The sequence below is a fragment of the Pan troglodytes genome, chromosome X (genome assembly GCF_028858775.2).
Source record: "Pan troglodytes isolate AG18354 chromosome X, NHGRI_mPanTro3-v2.0_pri, whole genome shotgun sequence".
In the NCBI taxonomy this organism is placed as follows: Eukaryota; Metazoa; Chordata; class Mammalia; order Primates; family Hominidae; genus Pan; species Pan troglodytes.
The window spans coordinates 100,235,260-100,247,711 of NC_072421.2; the positions used below are offsets into that span (position 1 = coordinate 100,235,260).

Consider the following 12,452-nt stretch of genomic DNA (forward strand, 5'->3'; position numbering starts at 1 on the left):
TACCCAGCAATTTCCCAAGTAATTCCCTAAAGAAGAGTTCTAGTATACCTTCCTACTCCTAAAAATCAGACTGCTTTTCCTATTTTCCTGTTGTTGTAACAAATTACCATAAATTTGATTGCTTAAAACAACATATATTTATTATGTTACTATTCTAGATGCCAGAAGTTCAAATTTAGTCTTGCTGGGTTTAAATGAAGGTGTTAGCAGGGCTGGTTCCTTCTGGAGGCTGTGAGAGGAGAATCCGTTTTCTTGCCTTTTTTTCAGCTTCTGCCTGTGTTCCTTGGCTTATAATCTCTTTCTCACATCATTTCAGCCTTTAATTTTATTGTCCCATCTCTTTCTGTCTTTGACCTTCTTGCCTCCCTCTTTTAACAACTCTGCTTATGTTAGGACTAACTGCATAATCAAGGATAGCCTTCCCATCTCAAGATCCTTAACTTAATTATATGAGCAGAGTCCCTTTTTGCCATGTAAGGTAACATATTGACAGTTTCCAGGGATTAGAAAATGGAATATTGTGGAGAGGGATACATTACTTAGTCTATTATACAACGTACAGTGAAGGCAGTGGTCACAGAATCAAGCAAGTTATAGATAGGTAAATAAATGTGGTAAAATAGGCTATTCATTGAGTTTTGGGCATTATGTAGATATCTTTAACATTCTTACTTCCAGTTATTGGCATTTTACCATCTATGAATTCACATGGGTATATCATAATAAGGGGAAAATTGATGAGTGTCAAACACTCCAGATTTCCTTACCAAAAGGGAGTTGTGAAATTTCACAGTTCTGTAAATTTTACCTCACAAGTGAATTAAAAAACAACTTGGTAACCTGTCTTGTGGTAGAGTTCCTATAAATATGATAGGAGTTCATTTGAATACTCTCTTTACCATGTTAATCTTCTGTTATGGGCTGAATCCTGTCCACCCCAAAATTCTCATGTTTAAGCACTAATCTCAAGTACTTCCGAATGTGACTATGTTTGGAGACAGGACCTTTGAAGGGGCAATTAAGTTAATTAGGGTGGGTCCTAATTCAATCTGATTGGTGTCCTTATAAGAACTGGAAATTTGGACACACAGAAATACTGGAGGTGCACATGCACAGAGGAAACACCATGTGATGACACAGCAAGATGGTGGTCATTTGTAAACCAGGGAAGGGAGGCCTCAGGACAAATTAAACCTGCCAAAATCTTGATCTTGGATTTCCAGTCTCCAAAATTATGGGAAAATAAATGTATGTTGTTTAAGTCACCCAGCCCGTGGTATTTTGTTGTGGCAGCACTAACAAACTAAAACATCCTCAAATATTTATGTATTTGTTTGGCATTTTACATCAGATTGGAAAAAAAGGAAGCCTTGTGTTTATGGTAAAAGTATAGAGTTTCATAGAAGTTTAGACTTTCAAACTTGATAAATCCTATCAAAGCTAGAGCACTTTTCCAGTATTATGTTCAATTCCAGTGTAGCAGTGTGTACATTAGCTTACTACCTGCTTTAGATGGCAAAATAGAAAATTAAATATAGAGAGTACCCAGAAATAAACTCACACATTTATACTTCATTGATTTTTGACAAAGGTTCCAAGAATACACAATGAGGGAAGAACAATCTCTTTAATAAATAGTGTTGGAAAAACTGGATATCCACATGTAGAAGAATGAAATTAGACCCTTATCTTACAACATATATAAAAATCAACTCAAAATGAATTGAAGACTTAAACATTAGACCTGAAACTGTAAAACTACTAGAACAAAAAATAAGAGGAAAACTCCATGACATAGGTCTGGGCATTTATTTTTTGGTTATGAACCCAAAAGCACAGGGAACAAAAGCAAAAATAAACAAGTGGGATTACTTCAAACTAAAAAGCTTCTGCACAGCTAAGGAAACAACAGAGTGAAGAGACAATCTACAGAACGGGAGAGAATATTTGAAAACCATATATTTGTTAAGGGGTTAATATCAAAAATACATAAGGAGCTCAACTCAATAGCAAGAAAACAATAACCTGATTTTTAAAATGGCAAAGGACCTCAATAGACATTTCTCAAAAGAAGACATAGAACTGGCCAACAGATATGTCAAAAAATGTTCTACATCACTAATCATCGGGGAAATGCAAGTTAAAACCACAGTGCAGTATCACTCAAACCTGTTAGAATGGCTATTATTGAAAAGATGAAAGATAACAAGTGTCGATGAGGATGTGGAGAAAAGAGCACTCTTGTACACTCTAGAAATATAAACTAGTACAGCCATTATGGAAAACTGTATGGAGATTCCTAAAAAAAACTAAGTATAGAACTATCACGTGATCCAGCAATTCCACTTCTTGGTATATGTACAAAACAACTGAAATCAGTATGTAATATATACAAATATATATATATGTATACATATATATGTGTATATATATATATATTACATACTGATTTCAGTTGTTGATATATATATATATATATATATATCAGGCACAGAAAGACAAATACTCCATGATCTCGCTTATATATAGAATCTGAAAAAGTCAAACTCATAGCAGTAGAAAGTAGAATGGTGGTTACCAGAGGATGGGAGCGAGAACAGGAATGGGGATGTGTTGGTCAAAGGGTACAAAGTTTCACATTGACAGGAGGAGTAAGTTTTTGACATTTATTGCACAGTATTGCAATTATAGTTAATAATTATGAATTGCATATTTCAAAATTGTTAAGAGAGTACATTTCGAATCTTCTCACCAAAAAATGGTATGTGAGGTGATGGCTATGTTAATTAGCCAAATTTATTCCATCATGCATACATATTTCAAAACAATGTATTGTATATGATAAGTGTATACAATTTTGTGAATTACCAAAATAAAAACAAACAAAACCAAAATTAAATTTGAAATGTACATTCAAAGTAAACCTAGAATGAACTGAACTTACTACAAACAAAAATCTCCACCTCTGTCTTTCTCCCCCCATTCCTATTTTAATTGAATTACAGTCAGTAATTTAGGGAAGAGTGGGCAGGTAGCTCTAAAAAAGCAATTTGAATTAAAACTTTTAAAAACCTACTGGGTGAGACACTTGCCAGCCAAAAATATTGTCTCTAACAAAATAATTTGTCTAAATATTTTATGGGGGTGCTTCTTTGTCTGATTGGTCAGTGATAGATGCTTATAGAAGCATAATGTCTCTTCCCAGATTTTAAGTATAGTGTAAACTGATATGATTTATATAATCAACAGAAAACCGTATGTTCCAGGGGTCTTTATATTTTCAACAAATTGAACAATCTGTTTTGTCCCAAACACTGTTTCTAGGTTCTAGGAATACAGCATAGAATAAAACAAAACATCATCCTCATGGAGCTTACATTTAGGGATGAGGGAAACAGATAATAAGAAATTAAATATATAAATATGTAATATTAAGTGGTTGTGAATGATACCGAGAAAAATAAAACAGGGTATGAGGGTGTTGGAAGGAGGGATACTATTTTAGATAGGATAGTCAGAGAAGTTCATTCTGAGCAAATACCTGAATGAAGTGATGGAGCAAGTCATGAGGTTATCTAACAGATAAATATTCTAGGCTTTGGAAACAACAAATATAGTGGTCCTTAGGTAGGAATGTGTTTGGCTTGCTCAAAAAACAGCAAGAAGGCTAGTGTGGCTGAAATGGAGGAAGCAAGGGGAGAATGGTGAGAGATGATTTTAAAATGGTAGCCAGGGGCCAGATCATGTAAGATATTACAGGCCATGGAAAGAAGTTTGGATTCTAAGTCTTACAGAAAGCCACTAGAAGGTTTTGGCAAGGGGAGCTGGAGAGCTGTGAGATATTTTATATATATATATATATATATATATATATATATATATATATGTGTGTGTTTGTGTGTGTATATATATATATGTGTGTGTGTGTGTGTGTGTATATATATATATGCTGTCTCCATATATATATATGGAGAGAGAGAGAGATAGACAGTCTTGCTCTGTCACCCAGGCTGGAGCACAGTGGCATGGTCACGGCTAAGTGCATGCAACCTCTGCCTCCCAGGTTCAGGCAATTCTTGTGCCTCAGCCTCCCAAGTAACTGGGACTACAGGCATGCACCACCACACACAGCTAATGTTTGTATTTTTAATACAGACGGGGTCTCACCGTGTCTCCCAGGTTGGTCTCAAACTCCTGGCCTCAAGTGATCCACCTGCCTCAGCTTCCCAAAGTGCTAGGATTACAGGTGTGAGCCACCATGCCTGGCCATGACTTATATTTTTAAATAGTAATCCTGGCTACTGTGTAGAGAATGGACTCTAGAGAAACAAGAATTGAGGCAAGAAGGATAACTAGTACCTATAAAACAATTGCAGTGGTCCAGGTAACAGATGATATTGATTTGGAATAAGATCTCAGCTGTGGAAATGGTGGTAAGTGTCCAGATTTGAAATATATTTAGTGGGTAGATTCAATGGATGTTGTAGATGAATCAAATATAGAGTAAGAGAAAAAGAGGAATTGATTCTGATGCTGAGCAGCTCAGTGAATACAGATATCACTTATTGCATTTCAGATGCCTTTTAGACATCCATGTCAAGATGGAAAGTAAGCAGTTGGAGATATAAGTTTGGGACTTTGGAGATAGGTCCAGACTAGAGGTAGAAATTTGAGAAACATGAAGGTATAGGTGGTATTTAAAGCCAAGAGGTTGGATGAGATGACTAAGAGATGTAGATAGTGTGAGTAGTAAGAGAGGAAGTCCAAAGATTGAGCTTTGGCAAGGATGCCCTCTCTCACCACTCCAATTCAACATAGTATTAGAAGTCCTATCCAGGGCAATGAGGCAAGAGACAGACATAAAGGGCATCCAAAATAGGAAGAGAGAAAGTCAAACTATCTCTTTTTGCAGACGACATGATTCTATATCTAGAAAACCCCATAGTCTTGGCCCCAAATTTCCTTTAGCTAATAAACAACTTCAGCAAAGTTTCAGGATACAAAATCAATGTATAAAAATCACTAGCATTCCTATACACCAACAACAGCCAAACTGAGAGCCAAATCAGGAAGGCAGTCTCATTTAGAATTGCCACAAAAAGAACAAAATATGTAAGAATACAGCTAACCAGAGAAGTGAAAGATCTCTACAATAAGAACACTGCTCAAAGAAATCAGAGATGACACAAACAAATGGAAAAACATTCCATGCTCATGGATAGGAAGAATCAATATCATTAAAATGGCTATTCTGCCCAAGGCAATTTACAGATTCAGCGTTATTCCTATGAAACTACCAATGGCATGTTTTGCAGAACTAGAAAAAAACTATTTTAAAATTCATATGGAACCAAAAAAGAGTCCGAATAGCAATGGCAATCCTAAGCAAGATGAATAAAGCTGGAGGCATCACACTACCTGACTTCAAGCTATACGGGCTACAGTAACCAAAGCAGCATGGTACTGGTACAAGAACAGACACATAGACCAATGGAACAAAGTAGGGAGCCCAGAAGTAAGGCTGTACACCTACGACCATCTGATTTTCGACAAACCTGACAAAAACAAGCAATGGGGAAAAGACTCCCTAGTCAATAAATGGTGCTGGGATAACTGGCTAGCCACATGCAGAAAATTGAAGCTGGACCCTTACTTACATCATATACAAAAAATCAACTCAAGATGGATTGAAGACTTAAATGTAAAACCCAAAACTATAAAAACTCTGGAAGACAACCTAGGTAATACCATTCTGGACATAGGAACAGGCAAAGATTTCATGATGAAGATGTCAAAAGCAATTGCAGCAAAAGCAAAAATTGACAAGTGGGATTTAATTAAACTTAAGAGCTTCCGCACAGAGAAAGAAACTGTCAACAGAGTAAACAGACAAACTACAGAATGGGAGAAAATATTTGCAAAGTATTCATCTGACAAAGGTCTAGTATCTAGTATCTATAAGGAGCTTAAATTTACAAGAGGAAAACAACCCTATTCAAAAGTGGGCAAAAGGCTTGAACAGACAGTTTTGAAAAGAAGACATACATGCGGCCAACAAGCATGTGAAAAAAGGATTAATATCACTGATTATTAGAGATATTAATCAAATATCTCTAATCAAATCAAAACCACAGTGAGATAACGTGTCACGCAAGTCAGAATGGCTCTTATTAAAAAGTCAAAAAATAACAGATGCTGGCAAGATTGTGGAAGAAAAGGAACACTTATACACTGTTTGTGGAACCATTGTGGAAAGCAGTATGGCAACTCCTCACAAAAAAGCAGAACCACCATTTGACTCAGGAATCCCATCACTGGGTATATACCCAGAGGAGTATAAATCATTCTACTGTAAAGTCACATGGACGCGAATGTTCATTGCAGCACTATTCACAGTGGCAAAGACATGGAATCAACCTAAATGCCCATCAGTGATAGACTGGATAAAGAAAATGTGGTACATATACACACTGGAAAACTATGCAGCTACTAAAAGAATTAGATCATGTCTTTTGCAGGAACATGGATGGAGCTGGAGGCTATCATCCTTAGCATACTAATACAAGAACAGAAAACCAAATACTGCATGTTCTCACTTATAAATGGGAGCTAAATGATAAGAACTTATGAACACAAAGAAGGAAACAACAGACACTGGGGTCTACTTGAGAGTTGAGGGTGGGAGGAGGGAGAGGATCAGAAAAAGTAATTAATAGGTACTGGGCTTAATACCTGGGCGATGAAATAATCTGTACAACAAACTCCCATGACGTGAGTTTACCTATGTAACATAACAAATCTTCACATGTGCACCGGAACCTAAAAGTTAAAAAAAAGATTAGGCTTTGCGGCATTTCAAAGTTGAGATACAGGAGATGATAATAAATCATCAAAAACAAAAGTTAATAAGGTACAGTCAAGGAGTAGCCAATAAGGTAGGAGAAAAATCAGGAACATATAATATGTTAGAAGCCAAGTCAAGAAGATGCTTCACAGAGGAGGGAGTGATCAACCCTGTCTAACACTACTGTTAGGTAAATGACCAAATATCATTTAGTTTCCCAGGACAGTCCTGGTTTATGCCTGTTGTACAGGAATAATTGTTAATAAGACCCTTTTTTACTTTTAGAAGTGCCTTGATTTGGATGATAAATTATATGCTCCCTATGATGATAGGTCAACAAGAGGATTGAGAATTGAGTATTGGATTTGGCAACATGGAGATCATTGGAAATCTTGAGGAAAGCAGTTTCAGTGGAGCATTCAACTTCATTGGATTGTAGGATAAAATGAATCCAATGAATACCAACTTCATTGGATTGTAGGATAAAAGACTGGAGTGGTTTGAAGGGAAAAAGAGGAGACAGTGTCATAAACATTGACAACTATTTTGAGGGGTTCTACAGCAAAACATCAGAGAATTGGGGCATTAGCTCTGGAATGATATAGGTACAGGGAGAATTTTGTTTTTCAAGATAGATAATAGTACAGCATGTTTTCATGCTGATGAGAATATTCCAGGAGAGAGGAAAATTTGTGTAGACTATTTTTTTAAAGAGCAGTTTAAGGTTCACAAAAAAAGTGAGAGGAAGGAACAAAGCTATCCCATATATTTTCTGCCCCCAACCATGCATAGTCTCACCCATTGCCAATATTCCCCACAACAGTGGTTCCATCTGCTAAAATTGATGAACCTACATTGACACATCATTATCACCCAAACTCCACTGTTCACATTAGGGTTCGCTCTTGGTGTTGTATGTTCTATGGGTTTGGAAAAATATATACTGTCATGTATCTATCATTGTATTATAATACAGAGTATTTTCAAAAGCCTAAAAATCCTCTGTGCTCAGCCTATTCATTCCTCCCTCCCCCTAACCCATGGCAACCACTGATCCTTCTACTCTTTCCATAGTTTTGCTTTTACATCATATAGTTGGAATAAAACAGTATGTAGTCTTTTTAGACTGGTTTATTTCACTTATTAATATGCATTTACATTTCTTCCATGTGTTTTCATGGCTTGATCGCTCATTTCTTTTGAGTGCTGCATAATATTCCATTGTCTGGATGTACCACAGTGTATTTATCCATTCACCTACTGAAGGACATCTTTGATGTTTCCATGTTTGACAATTATGAATAAAGCTGCTAGACACATCAACGTGCAGGTTTTGGTTTGGATGTGTTTTCAATTTATCTGGGTAAATACCAAGGAGAGCAATTGCTGAATTGTATGCTAAGTACATTTAGTTTTGTAAGAAACTGCTAAATTGCCCTCCAAATTAGCTCTACAATTTTGTATTCCACCAGCAATGAATGACACTTCCTGTTGCCTCATATCCTCACCAGTATTTGGCACTGTAAGTGTTTGGATTTTGGCCATCCTAATAGTTGTGTATTGGTATCTCATTGTTTTTATAATTAGCATTTACCTGATGACATATGATGTGGAATGTCTTTTCATATGTTCATATGCCATCTGTATATCTTCTTAGGTGAGGATATATCTGTTAAGATCGCTGGCCTGTTTTTAAATTGTCGTGTTTGTTTTCTTATTGTTGATTTTAAGAGCTCTTAGTATATCTTGGTTAACAATACTTTCATCAGATATGTCTTTTGTAAGCATTTTCTCCCAGTTTGTGGCCTCAGCCTCTTGACAGCATGTTTTGCAGATCAGAAATGTTTAATTGTAATGAAGTACAGCTTATTAATTCTTTTTTTTAAAAAAACACTTGCTTTTTGTGTTTTTTAGTAATACGTAGTATTTTTATGTATTTTGGGGTACATGTAATGTTTTGTTACATGCATAGAATGTGTAATTATCAAGTTAGGGTATTTAGGGTATCCATCGCCTCTAGTATTTGTCATTTCTATGCGTTGGAAACATTTCAAGTCCTCTTTTCTAGCTTTTTTGACATATATAATATATAGTTGTTAACTATAGTCACCCTATAATGCTATTGAACATTAGAACTTATTCCTTCTATCTCACTGTATGTTTGTACCCCTTAAGTAACCTCTCTTCATCACCCCTCATACACCCATCTTTTTTCATGGATTATTGCGTTTAGTAGTGTATCTATGTCATCATCAAACCAGGGTCATCCAGATTTCATCTTATGTTATCTCCTAGGAGATATACTTTATATTTAAGACTGTGATCTATTTTTAGTTAATTTTTGAAAGGTATAAGGTATGTATCTAGATTAATTTTTTTGCATGTGGATGTCCAGTTGTTCCAGCATAATTTATTGGAAAGACTGTCCTTTCTCCATTATATTGCCTTTGCTCCTTTGATCAGTTGACCATATTTATATGGATCTATTTCTGGGCTCTCTGTTCTGTTGCATTGCTCTCTATCTGTTGTCCTTCCTTTCACTGGTACCATACTGTCTTTGATTACTATAGCTTTACAGTTAGTCTTGAAGTCACAAAAGCATGGGATCCCCCATTAGTGGATTGTCCTGGAATTTTTAACTCTCAGATTTGTACACACCTAGCCTTCAGCAATTTGTGAATTACAGTTCAGATTTTCCTACCCTAGCACTGGTTCCCAAAGAGGTTTCTGTTAAAGTATGTTGTGATTCTCTCCATCTACGACTTTCTCTTCCTATTTTTGGGACAGAGGTTTGTCTTGTGACCTCACTTCTCTTACAGATCTAAGAATAATGGATGATTTTTCAGTTTGTTCAACTTTTTACTTGTTAGGATAGAGTGGTGACTTCCAAGCTTCATGCAGAACCGGACAACAGAAATTGAGAGGGAAATTTTTATGACAGAAGAGAGAAAGAAGAAAATTGCTGGAATAATGACCTTGAATAGAGGAAATGGGATATCATCTGGTAAGCAAATAGAGAAGCTGGCTTTAGATAAGAGCCTGGGCAATTCATTCATAGAATAGCAGAAAAGGCAGAATTTATGTGCATAGATGCAAGTGGTATAGTAGATATAGTGATGGGAGTTTGTAAAAGTTACCTTCTAATTGCTAATTTTTTCCAATGAAATAAGAAACAAAGTCATCAACTCAAAGTGAGTAATATGTAGGAGGTGATTATTGTTTGAGGAGAGAGGAGAATGTGTGATATCTTTTGTTAATTATGGTAAAATATAACACAAAATTTGCCATTTTAACCATTTTAAGTGGACAATTAAGTGTCATTAATTACATTCACACTGTTGTACATCTGCCACCACTATCTTCTTCTAAAACTTTTTATCACCTCTTATAGTTTAAATTGTGCCCCCACAGAAGATATGTTGGAGTCCTATCCCTTAATATTAATGTGACCTTATTTGGAGATAGGATCTTTATAAAGGTATTCAAATTAACATGAGATCATTAGGGTGGAATCCTAATCCAATATGATTAGTGCCCTTATAAAAAGGGGAAATTTGGACACAGAGGCAAGCACACAGGGAGAGTGCCAAGTGAAGATGAAGAAAAAGATCAGAGTGATACAAAGAAGTCAAAGAACACCAAAGATTGCCAACAAACCACCAGAAGCTAGGAGAAAGGCCTGAAACATATCCTTCCCGCGTGCCTTCAGAGGGAGCATGGGCTTGCAGACACTTTGATCTCAGACTTCTACCCTATGGAACTGTGCAAAAATAAATGTCTGTTGTTTAAGCCATTCAGTTTGTGTTACAGCACAAATGTATTCTATTTAGAATACATCATTCTAAATAGAAATTTTTTAATAATTAAGTATTTTCCTCTCCTTGGAGCACTTGGTAACTTCTAATTCTACTTTCTATCTCTATTAATTTGCCTATTCTATATATATCAAATGAGTGAAATAATACAATAGTTGTCTTTTTGTGTCTGGCTTCTTTTACTTTGCATAATGTTTTCAAGGTTCATTCATGTTGTAGCATGTATCTGAACTTCATTCTTTTTCTGGCTGAAAATTTTATTATACGTATGTATCACATTTTGTGTCTCTATTTATCACTTGATGGATATTTGGATAGATTTAAGTCATTTGTCTTTTGTGAATAGTGCTATTAATATTATGAACACTTGAGTACAAGTTTTTGTTTAAATACCTCTTTTCTTTTTTCTTGGATGTATTATCTAGGTGAAGAATGGCAAGATCATATGGTAATTCTATTTAGCTTTTTGAGGAACTGCCAAACCGTTCCACAATGACTGCACAATTATACATTTCCAGTAGGGTTCCAGTTTATCCATATTCTCACCAATGCTTTTATTTTTCTGTTTTTTAAAATTATACTGATCATAGGAGGTGTAAAGCAGTATTTCAGTTTGGTTTTGATTTGCATTTCCCTAATGATTAATGATGTTGAGAATCCTTTCACATGCATATTGACCATTTTTATGTCATTTTGGGAAAATATTTATTCACATTTTTGCCCATTTTTTAGTTGGGTTGTCTTTTTTTGCTGTTGAGTTGTAGGAGTTCTTTATATTTTCTGGATATTAAACCCTCATCAGATAAATTATTTGCAAATGTTTTCTTCCATTCTGTTAATTTTCTTAATGTTGTCTTTTGATGCACATTGTAAAAATTTTTAAAATCAATTTCCATTTTCTTATTTTTTTATTATTATGCTTTAAGTTCTGGGATACATGTGCAGAGCATGCAGGTTTGTTACATAGGTATACACGTGCCATGGTGGTTTGCTGCACCCATCAACCCATCATCTACATTAGGCGTTTCTCCTAATGCTATCCCTCCCCTTGCCCTGCACCCCCCAGCAGACCCCAGTGTGTGATGTTCCCCTCCCTGTGTCCATGTGTTCCCATTGTTCAACTCCTACTTGAGTGAGAACATGCAGTGTTTGGTTTTCTGTTCCTGTGTTAGTTTGCTGAGAATGATGGTTTCCAGCTTCATCCATGTCCCTGAAAAGGACATGAACTCATCATTTTTTATGGCTGCATAGTATTCCATGGTGTATATGTGCCACATGTTCTTCATTTCCAGTCTATCACTGATGGGCATTTGGGTTGGTTCCAAGTCTTTGCTATTGTGAACAGTGCCACAATAAACATATGTGTGCATGTGTCTTTATAGTAGAATTATTTATAATCCTTTGGGTGTATACCCAGTAATGGGATTGCTGGGTCAAATGGTATTTCTAGTATTTCTAGTTCTAGATCCTTGAGGAATCGCCACACTATCTTCCACAATGGTTGAACTAATTTACACTCCCACCAGCAGTGTAAAAGCGTTCCTATTTCTCCACATCCTTTCCAGCATCTGTTGTTTCCTGACTTTTTAATGATTGCCATTCTAACTGGCATGAGATAGTATCTCATTGTGGTTTTGATTTGCATTTCTCTAATGACCGGTGATGATGAGCTTTTTTTAAATATGTTTTCATATGTCTGTTGGCTGCACAACTGTCTTCTTTTGAGAAGTGTCTGTTCATATCCTTTGCCCACTTTTTGATGGGGTTGTTTTTTTCTTGTAAATTTGTTTAAG

At 35.8% G+C, this 12,452-nt stretch overlaps 2 protein-coding genes across 2 annotated transcripts in view; both read left to right on the forward strand.

Annotated features, from left to right (window-relative positions):
• ARMCX5 (armadillo repeat containing X-linked 5) overlaps positions 1-12,033 on the forward strand; it is a 47,178-nt gene extending 35,145 nt beyond the window's left edge. The window contains exon 7 of the transcript XR_010154859.1: positions 9,715-12,033. The gene's annotated coding sequence lies outside the window, so the exon portion shown is untranslated. The remainder of the gene's footprint in view (positions 1-9,714) is intronic.
• Positions 1-12,452, forward strand: part of GPRASP2 (G protein-coupled receptor associated sorting protein 2) — a 118,140-nt gene that overhangs the window by 28,740 nt on the left and 76,948 nt on the right. The window lies entirely within an intron of this gene.